Genomic DNA, 11,979 nt, shown 5'->3' on the forward strand with positions numbered 1-11,979 from the left:
ACCAAGACTAAGCACAGCAACAAGACCCAAGGTAGCTATACTGCATCAGCAAGGGCTCTCCCAGGCAGAAATTTCAAGGCAGACAGGGGTTCCCAGATGAAGAAGCTGTTGAACAAGCACAAAGAAACAGACAACGTTGAGGACCATAGACACAGTGGTCGGCCAAGGAAACTTAGTGCAGCAGATGCAACTATACACAAAAACACAGGAACTGGGGTGTAGAAAAATGGCAACAGGTTCTCTGGACTGATGAGTCAAAATTATAAATATTTGGCTGTAGCAGAAGGCAGTTTGTTCGCCGAAGGGCTGGAGTGCGGTACAAGAATGAGTGTCTGCAGGCAACAGTGAAGCATGGTGGAGGTTCCTTGCAAGTTTGGGGCTGCATTTCTACAAATGGAGTTGGAGATTTGGTCAGAATTAATGGTCTCCTGAATGCTGAGAAGTACAGGCAGATACTTATCCATCACGCAATACCATCAGGGAGGCATCTGATTGGCCCCAAATGTATTCTGCAGCAGGACAACGACCCCTAACATACAGCCAATGTCATTAAGAACTATCTTCAGCGTAAAGAAGAACAAGGAGTCCTGGAAGTGATGGTATGGCCTCCACAGAACCCTGATCTCAACATCATCAAGTATGTCTGGGATTACATGAAGAGACATAAGCATTTGAGGCTGCCAAAATCCACAGAAGAACTGTGGCTAGTTCTCCAAGATGTTTGGAACAACCTACCTGCTGAGTTCCTTCAAAAACTGTGTGCAAGTATACCTAGAAGAATTGGTGCTGTTTTGAAGGCAAAGGGTGGTCACACCAAATACTGATTTGATTTAGATTTCTCTTCTGTTCATTCACTTCTTCGGTTCATGCATTTTCTTAATTGATAAAAATGAACTATTAACATTTCTATTTTTTAAAGCATTCTTATTTTACAGATTTTAAAACCTTTGCACAGTACTACATAACACATAAAGATGTTGTTATTATTGAGAATATTCGGTGCAGCATTGTCACCTTGCCACAAAAATAACATTCTGACCGGAGATCTGAAGCAGGTTTCTATGGATTACCTGTTACATATATGAGAGTTCAAGATAGCACTGAAAGTAGATGCACATTCTTTGTTGATTACAATTGTATAGCTATACTGTAGGTCACTCTGCATCAAATACTGCAAGTCATGGGCAACAGGAAGAAAGTGGCACTGCCACAAGCTCAAGGAATGAATTCACTATTAAACATATTGAGAAATGTGCTTCCCTCATAGTATTCCGTGTCAGAACTCCTAAGTCATATTAGAACGCTATCTATATATTCCCAGTTTGGTCATCGCAAGATCTACATGACTACTGCTTTTCAGAATACTGTCAATTTTACTGTAACTCCAGCATATCAAACTACATTTTGATTCATTTTAGTGCATGGATGTCAGATGGTCTTTTGTTGTTGAATGAGAATGAAGTTACCACACACAACTGCACTCCTGCACTAACAGAGTGGTATTTGCGGTTTCTGATGCCCTCTTGTGGAAGACATGCATATAGCCTTCATACCAATAATACAAAACCCCCCAAAAAATGTATCGATTAAAAATAAATCCAAGCAAATGAATGGCAGTGCATATTGTGATATACTTGGTTTACTTTTAGATTTTTTAGTAGCACAAACAGATAAGTAATATGCCATTTTATAATATTTACATATAATATATACATATAATTTTACAATGTATTTTGGTAGTCTTGCCTCTCAGGATATCTTTTTTCCATTTCTGTATAGGGTGATTGAATACGAGTCATTTTGTACACTTCCATTTCTGAGTCTGCCTTCATCACCAATAATTAGGTTTACCCTACTTGACCCATGCCCATTAATCATGCCCATTTGGCTCAAAACACATGGACTGTATGTTAATGCTTACCATACCATTGGTACCCATATCAAACTTGGACTTGGGGTCTCAAATTGTCATCAAAGAAGTCAGTAATCAGTGCCTTCCAAGGTCACCCTTCATTTCTGGTCACCAAAGCTGTGAACACGCAGACCGCCAGATTTCATGCTCGTCACACTCAGGAAATAAAGGGAATCTATGAAAACAAAGGTGTTTATTCAGGAGAGACAGGCTTCTGCCCCAGAGTAATTAACAAACCATATGGCATTGTACAGTTACAGACAGCAGTATAATAATAACAACCCAGCACTTAATCAACTGTCAACTGTTCCCAGCACTCAGCCTCTCTGCAGACAGCTCCCTTATCAGGCGAGCCCAGTGTCTGGGAGGCTGTTTGAGAGGAATGAGAGGCAGCTAGAGCCAGTGGATGCTACCACCATGAACAGAACAGAGCTGGACGAGCCAGCAGGGGGCTCCAGTGTGCAAGAGCGAGAGAAAGAGATTATTTACAGGGCTATTCCCGAAACTTCACAACTATCCACCCCCGCCCCTCCCCCCCCAAAAAAGAATAGAGAAACAGAGAGGGGGTGTGTAAACAATGGGGAGAGAGAGATCTACAAGGTAAGCAATGGTGAGAAAGAAATCCTCTCGTGTACAGAATACAAATATTTATAGACACTGATATTTGTCCAATTTCAACTGTGACTACAATGTTTTCTTTTGCCCTGCCATTTCCCTTCCCCTCAAAAAATGTAATCTGTCTAATCTAATTCTTTTTCACTCAAAATTAAAAAAAGGACACTTTTCAGATTCTCGGCTGCACTACAGACATTGTCATGAATCCAGAACGTGCGTCTCTCGTTGATTTTTTAGCAGAGAAACGGCGTTACAGAAACGTCCGGATTCCTCCCCTCACCGCGTCGTGTAGCATCTGACCCTCCCCCTGGCAGGAGGGCAATTACAAGAGCTGACGGAGGAGCTCCTGCTGAACGGCAGCAGAGAGCGGGGCCTATCAGAGAGAGGGCCGGAGCAGGAGGACTCCTCTACCACCACGGGGCCTCTGAAGGCCGGTCAGATTGCCTCCATAATGACCTTCCACGGGCCTGCTGCTGCTGCTGCTGGAATGATCTGTCCGGTGACGTGAGGAGAGCTTTGTCCTCAGGCCACCTCTCCATTTGTTTACTCCGTGTGTTTTACCCCCGTCTCCTGCTCCTGCCATGCCTGCTCTGTTTAAATAAATACGGTATGGCAGCGCACTTGGACCAGCTACATCTGGTCCTCTAATGCCTTGACACTCGGACTAGCTACATCTGGTCTTCTAATGCCTTTTTGACACTCAGACCAGCTACATCTGGTCTTCTAATGCTTTTCTGACACTCAGACCAACTATAGTACTGTGCGAAAGTTTTAAGCAGGTGTGAAAAATTCTCTAAAATAAGAATGCTTTAAAAAATAGAAATGTTAATAGTTTATTTTTATCAATTAACATGAAAAATGCATGAACAGAAGGAGTGAATGAACAGAAGAGAAATCTAAATCAAATCAATATTTGGTGTGACCACCCTTTGCCTTCAAAACAGCATCAATTCTTCTAGGTATACTTGTGCACAGTTTTTGAAGGAACTCGGCAGATAGGTTGTTCCAAACATCTTGGAGAACTTAGCCATAGTTCTTCTGTGGATTTAGGCAGCCTCAACTGCTTCTGTCTCTTCATGTAATCCCAGACAGACTCAATAATGTAGAGATCAGGGCTCTGTGGGGGGCCATACCATCACTTCCAGGACTCCTTGTTCTTCTTTACGCTGAAGATAGTTCTTAATGACATTGGCTGTATGTTAGGGGTTGTTGTCCTGCTGCAGAATACATTTGGGGCCAATCAGATGCCTCCCTGATGGTCTTGCGTGATGGATAAGTATCTGCCTGTACTTCTCAGCATTGAGGAGACAATTCATTCTGACCAAATCCCCAACTCCATTTGCAGAAATCCAGCCCCAAACCTCCACCATGCTTCACTGTTGCCTGCAGACACTCATTCTTGAACCGCTCTCCAGCCCTTCGGCGAACAAATTGCCTTCTCCTACAGCCAAATATTGAATCAGTCCAGAGAACCTGCTGCCATTTTTCTGCACCCCAGTTCCTGTGTTTTTGTGCATAGTTGAGTCGCTTGGCCTTGTTTCCACATCGGAGGTATGGATTTTTGTCTGCAATTCTTCCATGAAGACCACTTCTGACCAGACTTCTGGAAACCTGTCCGCCTTGACATTTCTGACATTAAACTGTCTTCAGCAACCTCACCTTGGAAGCAGAGTTTGGCTGTTCCTCGCCCAGTTTTAACCCTCCTACACAGCTGTTTCTGTTTCAGTTAATGATTGTGTTTGAACTTACATATTAAATTGATGATAATTAGCTCCTCTTTGGTATATTTTTTAAATCACACACCTGACTATATGCCTACAAAATCCCTGACTTTGTGCAAGTGTACATAGAAGAATTGATGCTGGTTTGAAGGCAAAGGGTGGTCACACCAAATATTGATTTGATTTAGATTTTTCTTCTGTTCACTCACTTTGAATTTTGTTAATTGATAAAAATAAACTATTAACATTTCTATTTTTGAAAGCATTCTTACTTTACAGCATTTTTTGGAAACTAGCAATAGCTATAATCTGTATGCAGAACATCAGCTACATGAACCTGGTGTAAACTGGCAGTAATGACGTTATGTCTCTCGGCATTGTCCCTACTAAACATTAAATAAATAAATAAAATAAAATACGACATTACTGATGCAAAAGTGACTGATCAGTCAAATGAAACCACACTCTAAACAGTTGACGGGCAGCAGACAAAATAATCATAATTGAAATAGAAATAGTTAACTGCTGAATAACTAAATAAATATAATAAATAACTAAATAAATAACTAAAATTGTTGTTGCCCTGGTTAATCAAGTTGACCCTATATGGAATGTACTGTTTAAACTGTCTTTTTTCTTTTTACAAAATTTTGTTTTACTGGCCTTCGGGAATAGCGGGAACATGACAAATGATACACAATGAAAACTCACAACACAATAGACATTTTAGTCTACGTGTAAGAAACTGACTTCAGCCATATTCAGCTTTTATATTTATTTATTCTTTTAAATCAATTCTCCATCTCTGTGTCGCCCTTGGCAACAAGTTCTAATCCATGGTTACAGGAAAGATTGGCAGGTGCGCTGCCATGATATAGACCTAGCTCTCAGCACTGCTTCGTGGCAAACTGCAGGGTCTTTGTGACTTGAGGCACCAGAGGGGCTTAGAAATAAATATAATAATGATGATGTGGAAAAAGAGCTCAAGGGGATATAAAAGTGTCTGATAGCCAAAGAAAAAGTATGACAGAAAAATACAGAAAAAATACCTCTCTAATATATACTGTGGGCTCCAGAATTATTGGCAACCTTGATAAATATGCACCAAAAATACTGTAAACTAAAAAAAAATAGTTGACATAAGCTCTATTTTTCAACATGTGCAGTGTGTGTTATTAATGAAATCAACCTACTGTACGTCTTACATTTTTAATAAAAACAATTATTTTGTATGTATGAGGTGTCACAATTATTGGATTAATACTTTGCGCAAACACCCTTGGCAAAGATGACAGTCATGAGTTTTCCTAGAATTTGTGATAAGGTTAGAGAACACATTTGGAGGCAGATTTTGACCATTCCTCCATGCAGAACTTTTCAGAATCATTGATATCCTTGGGTTTGTGCTCATGGGCCCACCTCTCAAGTTCAGACCATAGGTTTCTGATTGGATTTAGTCTGGAGACTGAGATGGCAGAGACAACCAGATTTTCTTTAGGTTGTCTTCCTGACGCCCTTTCACAGACTTGTTGGTATGGATGTGGCATCTTATGGTTATTTTTGAGACATGGTGACGCCAAGATGCAACCACGAGTTGCAATTCTTCAACTGCGATCCTTTTGTTCTTTGTGGCCTCTCTCACCATCTTCCTCGCAGTCAGTTTTTACAGGGCCAAATGGTATGTTTAACTGTTGTGTATTTTTTGCACCCATTCCCTGACTTGTGATGGTCAATTACCATCTGTGTCTTCTGAATTGACAGTTCTTTGGCTTTTCCCATGCTGATGGTTAACAAAGGGATTTTGCACGCTTGTCACCTCATTTTTATACTCTAGTGACGTTGAAAGCGATGAAACGACACAATATAGTTCATTTGACTGAGATGAACTAAATAATGTAAGATTGTACTGCCAATTTAATTTACAATAATTGTTTGGGGTGCTAGTCATTTTGACAAAAATTTGATTACTTAATTACATTGCAGCATCGTGGTTAAGGTACATGACTGACACGAAGATCGGTGGTTCGATCGCCGATGTAGCCACAATAAGATCCGCACAACTGTTGGGTCCTTGAGCAAGGCCCTTAACTCTGCATTGCTCCAGGGGACGATTATTTTTGTGGCAAGGTGACAATGCTGCACCGAATATTCTCAATAATAACAACATCTTTATGTGTTATGTAGTACTGTGGAAAGGTTTTAGGCAGGTGTGAAAAAATCTGTAAAATAAGAATGCTTTAAAAAATAGAAATGTTAATAGTTCATTTTTATCAATTGACAAAATGCATGAACCGAAGAAGTGAATGAACAGAAGAGAAATCTAAATCAAATCAGTATTTGGTGTGACCACCCTTTGCCTTCAAAACAGCACCAATTCTTCTAGGTATACTTGCACACGTGTCCTGCTTCGTATAATCAACTGTATGTCGCTCTGGATAAGCAAATGGCATGTAATGTAATGTAACATACGTTGAAACATTACAAACAGATTATTATCTGTGTTGTTTACTATATGCAGCCGTTTCCCTTCAGCGTTATTAAGGGTGACAATAATTCTGGAGCGCACTGTACATAAATGACGAAGCTCACAGCAGCGTCTGTATCACAAAGCGTTGTCAGAGGGAAAAGAGCGCTGTGCTCGCCCCGTGAGTCACAGCGACAGCGGGACAAAGCAACGGAGAGCCTAAATAAAGCCTGAGCCGTGTCACTCTGCCAGCTGCACACACAGCTCTCCACGGCATCGGAAGTGACTCTCATTCATAAAGTCATTCATTTAGCCAAGAAGTTACTGTGGTCAAGGCTAGCGCCCCCTCCTTAACTTTTTAATTGATCACGGCTATAATCGTGGCGGCCCCGCGGAACGCTGAGGGATGCTATAAATACGCGGGTCTGCCCAGGCTCAGGCGGACATGGGGCTGGAGGGAGCAGCTTTGACAGGTGCTGCCCAGACGGTTACAGCAGACCTGTTCTGCCTCCCAGAGGCAATCCTGCAGGGTGAACGAGGGCTGGAGACCTGAGGACAAAGTCCAGGAGACAACATCCGATTTTCAGCCTCGCACAACGATATTCTGACAAGCCGGTCTGAAATCGTACGGCAGCCCGACGCGTTCAGAAACTTATTGGGGCGTATACACATTCCGTTCTGAATGCGAAATCTTAGCTTGCAGAGCAACTGATCAAACAGCAGAGTTCTTTTCAGTAAACAGAGGTGTCTTAGCTCCCGCTTTGAGGAGTTTTAGTTCAAAGAAACGGATTGGTTTGGGAGCAGTTTGAGCTCTAGGGGGCAGTATTACTGTACACACATTTCAAGAGAAATCCTGCTCAAGCTTATCTGCTCTCCCCTTCTGAAATTGCAATATAAATCTGAAGTTCAATACACAAACAATTTGGCAGTGTACCACTCCCCGCATTGTGTTTTGCAATTAAGCTGTTCTGAAGAATCTCCAGTGAGTGATTATCCCAGAAGAATACAAGACAGAGGTAATACTGTGTGTGTAAACATGGAGGGTACATGCATTTTGGGTTTTATTATCCAATGCTCAAATAGTTTTGCAAATAAGAGACTTACATACACAGTATCAGGTAATTCACTTTTTTTTCATCATAAAAACACAAATTCATAACTACATTCTTGCAGAATTACACAAGCCGCTTTAAAAAAACACATTAGTTTAATTTGTGAAGATGCTGGTTTGCATGATTCTTCCAGTGAGATTGGAATCTTGCAGTATAAATAAGTCTGAAAATGTTGCTCATGACAGCTGAATTTGGACAGCACTCAAATTACACACAGCTAGTGCCAGTCAATTCAGGGGGCCAATTCAAGATTAGAAACAGCACTCCATGGGAGGGGGATAATGGGAAATGGTTCGGTTGAATGGTCTTATTTCTACAGATTCATCAATTCGTAACACAGGACACAGAATACAATATTAAACTACTCTCTCTGCATTTCAACCAAAAGTGCAACTTTCCATAACATTTTCTTAGCATTTGTCACATACATCTGTTCCCCCAATGACAAACCATCATCGATTCACCCAATGATAAACCATCATATCGATTCACCCAATGATAAACCATCATCAGTTCTCCAATCATAAACCATCTGTTCTTTCTGAACAGTGCTCTTGTGGCTACACTCTGGAATCAAACAAAATTACCATGAAATGTAATATTCGGTATTTTATAATATATAGTACCATGCAACTTGTTGGTGAATTATAATACCACATAAACTGTGCCAGAAAAGCACACAGTCACCAGATGACAAGCGCGGGCCTTAGGACTTCGGCCTTTCATAGAGCCCAGCTCAGTGTTCAGGCAATTGGCGTCAGCTGCTCCAATTGGCAATGAGCCACAGCTGCTTCTAATGGGGCCAGCATTGTCAAAGGTTCTTCAGCTCTCCGAAACACACAAGGTGCAATGTTTTTATGACATATAACAATACAAGAAGTGTTCTTATTTTTCTTGTCTGTATGGACATGGGTACAAAAGAGAAGAAGTCCCTTTTGGGCCAGATTAGAATGTCTTTCCTAATTGATTTCAATTCATAATTGAAATGTAATGAAATCCATCAGTAGCTAAGGCTGCCACAATTACCGCATGCAAATCTCATGATGAATTGATGTGTTGGGCGTAATTGTAGCTGTTGAAAAATGCATCGCTTTTGTTGGAATAATAAACTTGAGTGAGTTTACTCATTCCACTCACGTCGCGTGAAGCACGCATTAGTCAGTCAGGTTCTTTTCATCACTTAAAAAATTAACATCTGACCTAAAATAGAGTATTGTGCATATTGTGGACTTATATTTGCTCATACTGAATATGAACCTTTCTGCGAAACAAGTTCGTTGTATTTCTTGGTGTTTTTCCATGCACATTATGATTAATGGTTGGTTATAATTTCTGTGAAATTATTAAGTGAAAAATGAAAAGGTCAAGAATAATTTCAACCGAAAGTGCAGCTTTACTGGGGGCATTGGTGTTTGGTACTTAACCCGATGTGGTTCCAGTAAACATGCTGCTGTATAAACAAGTGACTGTGAAAGAGTGACCTGTGCAATTTGCTCAGGATAAGAGTGTGTGCTGTAATATAAATGCAATGATATGAGACCTGCAGTGTGGGGTTAAGCTTCCTGTGGGTTATTTTCTTTCACTGTAGTCATGGCAACAGGTTAATAAGCAGCTTCTTTAATCCTTCTCTGTCTCTGTGTGCAGGTTGCTAAGGTTGTGTTGCTAGGTTGTGTTCTGGAGAGAGAGAGAGAGAGGGAGAGAGAGAGGTGCAAACTTATTCTAATTATGAGTAAACTTTAAAAGTAAAAAAATAAATATTATCACAAAATAATTTGAAAATGGCAAAATAGATCCAATCTTCAGAAAGAAAAATTTCAAACAAAACAAAATTAGAACAGCAGCAAAAATCACAAGCATGAATTCACAATGCTGTAAGATCATTCTCCATGTACATAAATAAAGAATTTTAGAAATATACTGTATAAGACTGCAATACAATATTTCTCTACAGCCTATGAGAGTGCTTGTGCAAATACTAATTGCATTACAAGATAATTATTAATTATTTGGTCAGAAAGACTCCATGGACCTACTGCTTTGGCAGACCCAATCCACTTCTCAGCAATTACAAAAAACCAGCACGCTTTCCGCATTGTGTCACGTGGTATATGGAAAATTATATCAATCAAGCGTTTAATCAGTCAGTTCATAATGACAAGACGGCCTGTAGCATAGTGGTTAAGGTACATGACTGGGACCTGCAAGGTCGGTGGTTCGATCCCCGGTGTAGTCGCAATAAGGTCCGCACAGCCGTTGGGCCCTTGAGCAAGGCCCTTATCCCTGCATTGCTCCAGGGGAGGATTGTCTCCTCCTCCTCTAATCAACTGTACATTGCTCTGGATAAGAGCATCAGCCAAATGACATTAATGTAATGTAATGTAGTGTAATGACACATACAGTACAAACATTTTACCTCAACAGGACCCTGTGTATGTAAAGTATGAATGGGAGAGAGAAGGCAGAGGGCCTCACCCAGGTCATGTTATGAAGATACTGCAGGTAATATAAATGAGAGTGGAGTGGAATTCACTTAACACTTTTTATACCTCTGGAATATTTTACACTTGTACGTTGTTTAACAAATCAACAGGGAATTCACGCCAAAAACACAATTATTCAGGGCACATTTGCAAACGTGCATATTATGGATTATCCTGCCTCTGTCTGATAATAATAGGACAGTATATTACTAATACATTTATCAATGCTATTAAATGTAATATTCTTTTCAACAAAATGTTGCAAAATTGGCATTGCACATGGAGGAATCATCCCAAAATTAAATATATTCTATGAAAAACATAGATTTTTGCAATTTTTGAAATCTGATCATGATATATTCCATTGTAACTGAGATTCGGATTATGTTCAGTCTCACCATATAATTCACTAAATATCAAATGAGACACATTTTGCCTTCATCGGTCAATCAATGTAAAACTCTAGGGAAAAAATGCGATGCAGTATTTGCTCGAAATGGCTACATTGCTGCTTTAGTATTTACAGGCATTCAGCTTGAATGTGTCCAACAGCATAGTGTCGTTTCCAGAGTGAAAATTCTGAAATCAATAGAATGAAAGCACAACCTTGCCAACAGTGCGTGTGTATTTACTCTTCAGTGCCCAAACCTTTGCTCTCATTCTCTTTAGGATTGTATTGTTATAGGTTTACCACCTACTAAATTACCCTGTAATGAGATGAAGATGCAGAGAAATAAAACGGCGGCCTGTAGCGTAGTGGTTAGGGTACATTACTGGGACCCACAAGGTCGGTGGTTCGATCCCTGATGTAGCCACAATAACATCTGCACAGCCGTTGGGCCCTTGAGCAAGGCCCTTAACCCTGATTGTTGTCTCCTGCTTAGTCTAATCAACTGTACGTCGCTCTGGATAAGACCGTCTGCCTAATGCCATCAATGTAATGTAATGCAAAACACATGGGCACCTTATAATGCACATTTAATTTGGTATTCATGGAAGACTCTGCAAACCCCATATCATAAATTCAGAAGAAATGTGAAAATATGTTAAATATTGCAAAAGGTATAGAGACTGGGGAGAGGGTTTGAGAAATGGTCCCCTGCAGTAAAATTGAGTTACAGACTGGAGTTCAAAACTGAAACTTAAGAACCACAAAACTTTTGTGTTTGGTAGTACGACTAGCACAGGGAGAGGGTAATGAAGTATTTAGCAGTCAAGCCACAAAGCAGATACATTTGACCTTTGTTCAAACAACTACTTTCAACTTTTATTCCCAATTCATGTGATGTGAAAAAGTTTCCTTGGACTTTATTTTTTGCTTTAAATTAGAAACTCATAGCAGTATACTTCTTACTTTGGATGGATTTCTCCTGTGCGTGTGCATGTATGTGTGTGTGTGTGTGTGTGTGTGTGTGTGTGTGTGTGTGCATGTATTTCTTACCTTACTTCCATTAGGGAAGCAGAGGTGAATTAGTAATGGGCAGCAACAACCGATGATGACATTCTGAAAAGGTGAGTAGGAAGACCACAGTGTTTCAACACAGATCCATTAAAAGCAATCCAGACTAGTTAATCATTTATGGAAAGGCAAAAAGGGCAAGCTTTGGTTGGAATTTAAAGCAGGTTGTACATGGTTTGTGGTTTACCAAAGCCCTGAGATGGAGAAAGAAAGAGA

The sequence above is a fragment of the Conger conger genome, chromosome 15, assembly GCF_963514075.1.
Source record: "Conger conger chromosome 15, fConCon1.1, whole genome shotgun sequence".
NCBI lineage: Eukaryota > Metazoa > Chordata > Actinopteri > Anguilliformes > Congridae > Conger > Conger conger.